Source organism: Olea europaea, chromosome 8 (assembly GCF_002742605.1).
Source record: "Olea europaea var. sylvestris chromosome 8, O_europaea_v1, whole genome shotgun sequence".
Taxonomy (NCBI): Eukaryota; Viridiplantae; Streptophyta; class Magnoliopsida; order Lamiales; family Oleaceae; genus Olea; species Olea europaea.
The window spans coordinates 18,686,218-18,697,724 of NC_036244.1; the positions used below are offsets into that span (position 1 = coordinate 18,686,218).

The 11,507-nt window shown below is 32.5% G+C and overlaps 1 pseudogene; it reads left to right on the forward strand.

Moving 5' to 3' along the window:
* Window positions 1–1,012: 1,012 nt before the first annotated feature.
* Window positions 1,013–11,507, forward strand: part of LOC111398391 — a 19,482-nt pseudogene continuing 8,987 nt past the window's right edge.

Sequence of the window (11,507 nt, forward strand, 5' to 3'; positions counted from 1 at the left end):
AATGTTTTCCTTAGAGATTTTGCCGCATCAAACAATAAATAAGATGGAAATGAAAAATTTTCCATATCAAACAGGGGCTAAGTGAAAAATATGAATCATATTGAAGATGTTCCATTGATCATCTAATATGAAGATTAGTTCTAAGTACCAGTGGAACTGAATAATATTATTCGTACAAAAAACATAATGTGTATATACAAATGCAAATTATACATGATAAATCGTATATACGCATACCAAGATTTGCTGCCTGTGTATGACCAAGTGAACCAGTACTAGTTTGTATAGTAGCGGTCTTTTTAAAAGTTGATAGTGGGCCCACCTGGCATAACTGCTGTAAATGAACAAGGGGAATTGTTCAATTTGCAGACTTCATAAATACCATACAGCACCACCCTTACATCATATCATAACTAGTCACATACCAAATGGAACCGCCAAATGCAAGCAATTCTCATTGTGCGATGGAGATAGCCACCATGGAGGCGGAGGTGCACAAGGTGGCGCCACCACCTCGCACGAGCTAAAAGTTGATAGTGGGCCCACCTGGCATAACTGCTGTAAATGAACAAGGGGAATTGTTCAATTTGCAGACTACATAAATACCATACAGCACCACCCTTACATCATATCATAACTAGTCACATGCCCTCCGGGGCATATCCCAATTGATAAAGGACGGAGTTCTTCAAGGCAGCCAGTTCAGAGATCGTGGATTCGATTCATGGGGCTCTTGAAAAGCAGGCTTTCTCCTGGAAGGCATGAGTTCTTCTGAAAGGCAAGGCTAATACATGGGTTTGACTCGCTCGGCACTTTGGCAATTCAGTTGGGAGGGCTCCTGAACCCTGGTCAATTTGGGGCACAACCCGCGGTTTACTTGGTCTGTGTGAAGAGGGGCTGGATCGTAGACCCTAGGATTAGTCGCTGTAAGGCGGACACCTGGGTATCACAAAAAAAAAAAATTTTTTAAAAAATAAAAAAAAATAAAAATGCAAGCAATTCTCATTGTGCGATGGAGATAGCCACCATGGAGGCGGAGGTGCACAAGGTGGCGCCACCACCTCGCACGAGTACCCTTCAGAAACTCAAGACTAGATTCAAAGAAACCTTGTTTCCTGAAGACCCTTTCCGGCAATTCAAGGGACAGTCGTCCAAAACAAAATTTATACTTGGAGCTCAGTATATTTTCCCTGTATTACAGTGGGGTCCTAAATATAATCTCAAATTACTCAAATCTGTTATTGTTTCTGGTCTCACCATTGCCAGCCTCGCCATTCCTCAGGCCTGTCATTAAGAATTCCATTTTCTTGCTTTTTAAGTTCACTTCTCCTCTTAGAACTCAATCATTCGAATAAATTTTTTTTTGAATCATTTTTTTTGGGTTTAATTTTCGGGGTATTAGTTATGCAAAGCTAGCTAATTTGCCTCCAATTGTTGGTCTTTGTGAGCAATTCTTCTTTTAAAATTTAATCTTATCAGATGCATGGCTGTTTTTAGACCAGTTAAAAAAGAGACTTAGGTATAGAGGTCACGGACCGGCCATAGAACCTGTATCTAAATTTGATTTTTCCTTTTCAGATTCAAGTTTTGTGCCACCCATTGTATATGCTGTTCTTGGAAGCTCAAGCAATCTTGCAGTAGGTCCAGTTTCCATTGCCTCTCAGATCATGGGATCCATGCTGAGACAAGAAATTTCACCAGGGAAAGACCCTATTATGTTTCTTCAACTGGCATTTTCTTCAACATTTTTCGCTGCTCTTTTTCAAGCTTCTCTTGGATTTTTAAGGTTGTTTATTGATCATTAATAGCACTTATTCCTACTTGTCTTAACAAATGGGGAGGGAAAAATTCTTATCTGATTTTTGGAATTTTGTAGGCTTGGATTTATTATTGATTTCCTTTCAAAAGCAACCATTGTTGGATCCATGGCTGGTGCTGCTATTATTGTTTCTCTTCAGCAACCTAAGAGTCTTCTTGGCATAACAAATTTCACCAAACAAATGGGCTTGGTTCCTGTTCTCAGTTTGGTTTTCCATCGCAAAAACGAGGTTAGTTTATCTTTTTTAATAAATTTGAGGTTGGCTGCAAAAAAAATTTCTACGCAAACATATTATGTGATAAATTTTGCAAAATAATTTTTGCATAATGAATCAATTATTATCCACTTTTTTATAAAGGTAATTATTATTCACTTTAAATTAACTTTACCAGGTTAATTTGATCCCCTTACCATTTTAAAAGAGTGTTTTGTGGACAATTTATGAACATATCATCACATGTCCATTATTGTAAAAGTAGATGAATTGCCTTTTTCCCAAAAACCAAAAACAGGTAAAAAAAATTGAGTAAAGTCAGTTTGCCAGAAAGATGTTGACAGACACCTTAACATAATGGGTATTGACAAAAATATGATTAGATGAAAAAGTTGACTGTATTTTAAACTGTTCAATAATAAAATACTATGTGGCACTATGTCAAGAATTATGTCAACCTCTCTAACATTGTAGCATGAATCTTAATAATAATGTGCTAGCATGTCTGTGCATAATTATCTTTATGTCTTTTTTTCCCCCCTAAATCATGCTAGCGCATTATTATTAATATTATATACAATAATATTCCTTTCAAAATTCATCTTTACTTTGTAAGGATAGGAAATCTCCAACTCGGAATTATTTTAACCTTTTCTTTTTGTTCTTATGTGATTTTTGTGCAGTGGTCATGGCAAACTATACTAATGGGGTTTTGCTTCCTCGTGTTCCTTCTTTTCACAAGGCACATCGTAAGTATTTTTTTTCGTTTATTTATTTATTTATTTTGCAAAAATTCTAATTTCAATCCCAAATTTATTGAGTTTGATATTTTATTGCAAATCCTAGCACATTAAGTCATATGAGCTTACCAACTTCTTTCAACATGTTTGATTGTGTTCGAGAACAACTTTCATAGCAACCATAATTTTAATAGTAATTCTAAATTTTTGCAATAACTATTCTAGATAGTTAACAATTAAGATTATCTTCTTACATTTTTGAAGTTTTCAAAAATAAATAAATATTTTTGCCTCTAAATTTATTTGTTGTTAAATAACGAGATTTGTGTAATAAATTATCAATTATAAGTACGAGTAAAATTAAAAAAAAAAATATGAGAATAGAGTTAGAAAAGCTAGCCTAAGAGAGTCGTGATAAACACTGTCATAAAATCTTGTGAACTCTCCTTCGTATGGGTACTTTTAGAACTGCACGACTCCAAGATAAAACCATTATAGTTCACAGTCGATTCTCCTTCTATGAACACGACCACAAGGAGAAAAAGAACATGTCCTTATCAATTGTCAAAATTTATGGAGGAAGATAATCTGAAATAACTAGAAAATAATATGAAATGACTAGAGACTATTTTTCAAGTATTTATTTTGCTGTGTAAAACATTGGGAAATTCACTCCTTTTAATATTAGAAAAATTCAACACTCTCATAATGAAAAACTAATCAAATTAAATATAAGTTACAAATATAATAATGAGATTAAATTTTGCAATGAACCTGGAAATTAAAAACAAAAGCTGAAAATTTAAAAAAAAATTGAAAACTGAAATTTAAATTGTTAATTTGAAAGTTTTTTAAACTGATTCTCAATTGTTCCACACACAATATCGATTTAGACTCAATTCATAGCAATAGCATTGTTAATAGCCATGCACTATTACCTTGATACTAATAAGGGTCTCTAGGGAATAGCTGAATCTCATAGTCACGTCCTCATGACAACTCTTACATAGGTGAGTACGCCAAGGGTGCTTGTAACCCACACCTCTTGAGAATTCATACCTCAGTACTCATTTAGGATTAAACTCTTCTTAATATCATAATCATAGCTTTATTACCATAGGGATGAGCACAAATAATATAATGCTATTACGAGTCACGCAATGTGAGTTGTTCCTACCACATTGAACTTTTTTTATGGGATCTCCAATAAAAAAAGGTTAGGATACTCTCGGAGATGACTCCTTTACGGGTTTAAACGCATCCCCTCAATGATTTATTAACAATCTTTTTGGGTAAGATTTTTGTTAAGTTGTCTAATAAATTATTTTCAGATCTCACTAAATTGAGAGAAATTGCATTTCTCTTAAGGAAGGTCTTCATTGACTTAAGTCTTGTTTGAATATGTCTATTAATGTTCTTATTTGAGTGAGATTGATTTACAAGCTCTATTACTGCTTTACAGTCACAATGTATTAAAATAATTGGAATTGGTTTACTTATTAATGGTATATCAATTAATGAATTTCTAAACCACTTAGCGTTAGCACATGTTGTATCCAATGCTATTAACTCCAACTCTAAAATATATATCCAGTAAAAGACTTAATATCTACATTATCAATTATCCAGTTTGAATAGCTATATCCTTCAATAACATTTGGAAAACTTCTATAATTTATAGAATAATCTAATGTACCTCGGAGATATTTAAGCACTCTCTCCAGAGCCTTTCAATGTTCTTTACTTGGATTGTTAGTATATCTACAAGTCTCCCAATAGCAAAGACTAGATCAAGTCTTGTTCTATTTGCTATGTACAATAAAGATCCAATAATTTGAGAATGCTCAAATTGCGATACTGGTTCATATAAATTCTTCTTCGAGTGTATATTTGAAACATATGGAGGGAAAATTGGTTTATTGTCATAATGTCCAAACTTTTCCAGCATCTTTTTAATAGTATTAGATTGATTTAGTGAAATTCTTTAAATGTTTTCCTTAACTTCATTCCCAAAATTATATATACTTCTCCCAAATCTTTCATTTCAAAATTATTTGACAAATAACTCCTCACATCATTAACAAATCCTAAATTTATCCCAAATATTAATATGTCATCTATATATAAACAAAGTATCACATGCTCGTTGTTATCATCTTTGCAATACACACACTTGTCATGTGTTTTAATTTTAAATCCATAATTTAGTATAACTCTATTGAACTTCTCATCTACTGTTTAGGAGCTTGCTTCAGTTTATATAATGACTTCATAATTTAAATTCTCTAGTTCTTATCCTTTAACTTTAAATCATTATGATAGTTTCATGTATCTTTCTTCATTCAAATCACCATTCAAAAATACAGTTTTACCGTCCATTTGATGAATGGTCAATTTATAAATACTAGTTAATGCTTAGAATGTCCTAATAGTAGTTATTCTAGCAACAGAAGAATATATATCAAAATAATCAACTCTTTCTTTTTGAGTGAATCATTTAGCTACTAACCTAGCTTTATATTTATCTATACTTTTATTAGGTTTCAACTTCTTTTTAAATACATACTTACATTCTATTGCCTTACTGCCTTAAGATAAATCACATAAAACCCAAGTATTATTTTGTATAATTGACTCGTACTCATCATTGATAGCTTCTTTTTAATATGGTGCATCAGTAGAGACCATATCATCTTTATATGTTTCAAGTTCACCTTCAACTAGATATGTAAAGAGTTCTTCTCCAAATGATTTCTCTTTCCTAGTCCTTTTACTCCTTCTAAGTTCTTGTTTAACTTCACCTTCTAAAGATGAACTAGATGGAATACTATTTAAAAACATTTTTTTAGAAGTCAACGGTTCACTTGAAATTATAGTCTTAAATGGAAAAATATCTTTAAAATAAGTAGCATCTCTAGCTTCAATGATATCATTATTTTTAATGTCACTTATTTCGGAATGTACAATCAAGAACCTATTTGCGATAATATTTTGAACATATCCTATGAAAACATGGTCTTATTTTCTTTCTTTTATGATCTGGTATAACTATCTTTGCCAAACACCCCCACACTTTTAGAATATCTAACCTTGGAAATCTTTTTTTCCATAACTTGTATAGAGTTTTAATATTGTTAGTAACATGTACTCAATTCAATATGTAACAAGAAGTTAGGACAACTTCACCCCCATAAGTTTTTCAAGTGCTTTGTAACTTATGAGCATAGCATTTACCATATCCATTAAAGTTATATTCTTCCTTTTTGCAATACCATTGGACTATTGTAAATAAGGAGGTGTCACTTCATGTATTATATCATTATCCGGATAATAGTTAATCTTAATATTATTTATCAGTATATTCTCCTCCTCTATCAAACCTCAAAATTTTATCTTATGATCTATTGATTTTCAATCTCTGCTTTATAGATTTTGAACTTATCATAGACTTCATCATTCGTTTTCAATAAATAAATAAATATACTAATACTTAAAATAGTCATATATAATTACTACAAAATATTTATTACCAACTCTTGTTGGAGATCTATTAGAATCATAACGTCACTATGAATCAATTTTAAGAGGTTTGTATTCCTTATAACAAATTAGAAAGGCCTCTTAGTTTATTTGACATATACATAAACTTCACACTTATTATTACCAACTTGAGATTTTGGAATCAAATTTTAGATCCATAAGTTTCTCGATCTTCATATTACTAACATGATCCAATCTTTAATGCCACAAATAGCTAACTTCAACATTAAGAATCACAGAAGAGTCATGATAAAGATTCAATAATATTCAATTTAAACAATCCATCATTAATATAACATTTCCCAATAAAACATTATTTTTTTGTTATAACAACCTTATTTGTCTCCATTACAAGTTTAAAAACTTGTTGACCTAAAAGTGAACCACTAACTAAATTTCTTCCTGCTTTCGGAACATGACAAACTTGATCTAAAATTAAAATTTTCTCAAAAGTCATCTTAAGCTTAACATATCCAATTCTCAATACAAAAGCGATGGAGTCATTTTCCAAAGTTACACTTCCTCCGCTTGAAGTCTAATAAGATTTAAATAAACTCTTATCAAAACAAATATGAACATTTGCTCCAGTATCTAACCACCATTTATTACTAGTATAAGTAAAATTGACTAAGGAAGTTGATGATTCACACCTAATGGAATGTCCACCATCCTTCAATAAGTTTATTCGACCATTTTGAAATTTGTCCTTAAGCTTGTACTTCTTAGCCCTTTTGCAGTAGTGATCTCGAGCAAGATGGTTGGTTCTTCCACATACTTAACATGGCCCTTGCTTCTTCTTCTCTTTGCCTTTGTTATCCTTAGTGTAGTTATTCTAGGTTGGGAAATTTTCTATAATGGTGAAAGTTTTTCTTAAACTTGTTACATTGAGACTCAAATTGCTTGGAGGAGCTAGTAGGGTTTTTAAATTTTCTACCAAGCTTGCCTTAGTATGTGATTTATCAACTTTGTTGATACGATTTCTATGATGCTTTTCTATTATCAAAGAATTGAATACTTGGTTCAATGTTAGAATCCCTTGCTTATGTCTAAGACTTTTAGCAAAATCCGACCAAGAAGGGGGAAGTTTATCTATAAGGCATGAAACCTTGTAGTCCTCACTAAAATTTGACCCTTTTTCTTGTACTTGTCGTAGTAAATCTTGAAATTGATAAATTTGTTTGTTTATAGATTTTTCGTCTACCATAACATATTTGTTAAAGGTTGACGTATTAAATCTATCGATTTCAGCATCATCAATTCCATATTCTTCCTCTAAAGTTTTTCAAATCTCTTTAGCACTCGTGATATTTTGATAAATATCATAACGTCTTATTTAAAATTCAATTTGTTATGAGTCATATTGTGAAGTAGATTCTCCACATTTCATTATCTTCTTTTACGGTAGAAATTAACCCTAGAATGATCAACCAATATTTCATATATTTTTTTCCATTTTTAAAAATATTTTCCATCAAAATTTTCTGGTTTAGCATATATATATATATATATATATGTACTTAAAATATTGAAGCAATTTAGAGGTGTACAATATTTAATCAATAAAACTTCTATGAGCTTCAAGAATGCAAAATTTATGCAGTAAGTTTCAAAATGAAAATCATAAAAAGGTTCTAAGATTTTAACAAAATCAAATAAAATTGAAGCACAGTAATAATGAGTATATTAGCAACTACCATGAATTATTATTACACAAATCACACACGACTTCAGATTGTTATAAAAGAATGTGATTTGTGTAATAAATTATCAATTACAAGTATGAGTTAAATAAAATAAATATGAGAATAGAGTTAGAACAGCTGGTCTAAGAGAGTCACAAAAAACGCTGTTTTAAAGTCGTGTGACCTCTCTTTCGTGCGGGTGCTTTTAGCACTGCACGACTTTAAGATAAAACCCTTATAACTTGCAACCGATTCTTCTTCGATGGACACAATCATAGGGAGAGAAAGAACAAGCTCTTATCAATTACCAAAATTTATAGAGAAAAATAATATGAAATGAATAGAGAGTGGTAAGAAATGACTAGAGAATATTTTTCAAGTGTTTGTTTTTTATTGTATGTAAAACAATGGGAAATCCACTCTTTTTTATAGTAGAAAAATTCAACACTCTCGTAATGAAAATTAATCAAATGAAATATAAGTTATAAATATAATAAGGAGATTAAATTTTTCAATGAATCTAAAAATTAAAATCAAAAATTTAAAATTTTTTTAAAAAAAATTGAAACTGAAAACTGAAATTTTGTTAATTCGAAAGTTTTTAAACTTATTCTCAACCTTATTTTACATGCAAATCAATTGATAAAAATATTTCATTGGTAAATACCCATCTCTTTTTGTCTCCGATAAAGTCTAATTTTGTGTATATTTGGGTGTCTGAACCGATTTACATTAAAGTAACAACTGGTTATCCATTGAAACTAGGCCAAGTTTGATCAATTTATTTCCCATTTGATCAAAACTCAGTCAAAATCAATTTCAATTTCAATCAAATTCAACTCGAATTTGTCTCTTCTACTTACAAATTAGTATATCAAGTAACATTTAATGTCAAATTAAACCATAAGGAATCTACCGATCAAAAAAAAACCATAAGGAATCTTATGGCTGTATATTGTAATGTGTGCTTGTGACAGGGTATGAAAAAACCAAAGATGTTTTGGGTGTCAGCAGGAGCCCCTCTACTTTCAGTCATTCTCTCCACTCTGCTGGTTTTTACATTCAAAGCACAGAATCATGGCATCAGTGTAGTAAGTTTCTCAAGTCCACTTCATGTCACCATTCACTTTAAGGGTCGTTCGAGAGACTTGACGAGACAAGCATTCGTTGTGAAAATTTATATTCAACCCTTCCTCTACTCTCTTACTGATTTTTTTTAAATTTAATTTTATTATTATTATTATTATTTTTAGGGGTTAAATCAGATTGGAAAACTACAAGAAGGATTAAATCCTCCTTCATGGAACATGTTGCATTTTCATGGAAGCCACTTGGGACTAGTAATGAAACTGGCATTATTTCACTCACTGTAAGTACTTGTTAAAGATATGTCATATGTAAATATATTTTGTGATTTTCAATATATTTTTCCAACATTAGGAGTCGACCGGATGTATGTCTATAAATTTTGTTGAAATAAGAAGGAATTGCAGTAGGGAGGACTTTCGCTGCTCTGAAAAATTATCAAGTAGACGGAAAAAAGGAATGGTTGCAATTGGACTTATGAATATAGTTGGTTCATCCACTTCTTGCTATGTTACAACTGGTATATCCATCCTGTTTTTAATTCTGAATCCATAAATCATATACTTTTGTTCCACAAATCGAAATTATGAGCGATTTTGTGCTGAAGATCCAATAATTTTCTGATGGAAATCAATAATTGCAGGTGCTTTCTCAAGATCAGTTGTGAATCACAATGCAGGGTGCAAAACTGCATTCTCTAACATAATAATGTCAGTAACAGTTATGGTTACACGTCTCTTCCTCATGCCACTCTTTCAGTACACTCCAAATGTGGTGTTGGGAGCAATCATTATTACTGCTGTAATTGGCCTTATTGACATTCAGGCTGCTTACCAGATTTGGAAAATCGACAAATTTGATTTCTTAGTGTTGATATGTGGATTCTTGGACATCATTTTTATCTCCGTCGAAGAAGGCCTTGCCATTGCTGTAAGCTTCAATGTCCCCTCCCGCACCTCCTAGAAAATAACATTTATCTCCATAGTCCACTTCGAAAACAAGGCAACTCACATCTGATGGTATAACTTACATTATCAGGTTGGGGTATCCATTTTTAAGGTGCTCCTACAAATTATGAGGCCGAAAGCTGTAATGTTGGGAAATATACCAGGAACGAATATTTATCGTGATCTTCACCACTACCAAGATGCTCTTAGAGTCCCAGGCTTCCTCATTTTATACATTGACGCTCCAATTAACTTTGCTAATACTACTTATCTTAAGGGAAGGTTGGATTTTGCTTCTATCAACAAATTCTGTCAATTTTCCTGTCAATATGACCTCAACTTCTTTGCGTTTCTCAGGATTTCAAGATGGATAAAAGAGAATGAAGCCGAGGATGGAAATGGCAAAAAGCAGTCCACAATCAAGTTCATCATAATCGATTTGTCATGTGAGTTTATTGAAAATCTAATGCATGGTTTTGAAAAAGAGAAAGAAGTCAATAATCCACTTCTCGACTCTTACTCTCATTCCGGTCGTTGATTTCCGTTTTCAGTAGTTCTTTTTCTTGGAGTTGCTTCAAAGTTCCAAAAACCCTTCTTGATTTGTTAAAGATGCATAGTTCAAAAATTGTAACTGACTTGAACATTACACTATTCAGCTGTGAGTGCAATTGATACAAATGGAGTCTCATTCTTCAAAGATTTGACGATGGCACTAGAAAAGAAGGGCCTAGAGGCAAGTTGCATTAAAGTCCTTAACAAAATTTCATTGCTTTTGGCTTAATACCTATGCTTTTTATTCCAAATCACAACTTGAATTGGTGAATCCACTTAGTGAGGTGATTGAGAAGTTGCAGAGGGCTGATGACTACAGAAAATTAGCAAGACCTGATTGTATGTTCTTGACAGTGGAAGAAGCTGTAGCTGCTCACTTGTCAACAATCTGTATAAGCATAATAAAGGGCTAAAACTCGTCCCGAATTATCCTAGTGCACTCAAAATGAGACGTATGCTGATGATAACTGTGAGAATATGGTTCTCTTAACACCATCTATTCAGTTTTTTGTGGACCACTGGATGAAGATCGACGGCCGAGATTTAATCTTGGGGGAGATGTTGTGACTTGATGGTATTGATGTTGACACAATAAGGGCTTCCCACGTTTTTTGGCAGAGGCATGGGTCTTTCCTTCCTTCCCTTCTTAAGTAGACTCCCTCTCCTTTTCTCTATGCACTCTCTCGGTTTTTAGCTTGAAGGTGGTGGTTCTTTGCCAGTTTTTTCCCCTCTCTCTTGGAAGGTGATTTGCAAGTCATGGAGGGCTGTTCCTGAGCCTGAAAAATCAGCCATAAGGAGGAGAAGAAGCTGCTGCAAGGAAGAAGCAAAATCTGTCCAGATTCGGCCAAAGACAGGTTGTATTTTTCCATCCCTTTTTTCATTGTTTTGCCTTAAAATTTCTTCTATTGTTTGATGTTTTGGTTGATT